The following is a 252-nucleotide window of genomic DNA, read 5'->3' as shown; positions in this document are numbered from 1 at the left end:
GGCATCACAGCTCACAGCAACCTCCAACTCCTGGGCTCAAGCGAGTCTCCTGCCTCCACCTCCCAAGTAGCTGGGACCACAGGCGACCACCACAACACCCGGCTATTTTTGGTTGCAGCCGTCGTTCTTTGGCGGGCCCAGGCTGGATTCGAACCCGCAACTGGGTGTATGTGGCTGACGCCGAGCCATTTTCCTCTTTTTCAAACTCTGTTATGCCTGAAGACTTAGCTTAAATGCAACTTCCTTGAAGCT

Source organism: Otolemur garnettii, unplaced genomic scaffold (assembly GCF_000181295.1).
Source record: "Otolemur garnettii isolate 467f Iridium unplaced genomic scaffold, OtoGar3 scaffold00043, whole genome shotgun sequence".
Taxonomy (NCBI): domain Eukaryota; kingdom Metazoa; phylum Chordata; class Mammalia; order Primates; family Galagidae; genus Otolemur; species Otolemur garnettii.
Note: the sequence above shows the minus strand (reverse complement) of the source record.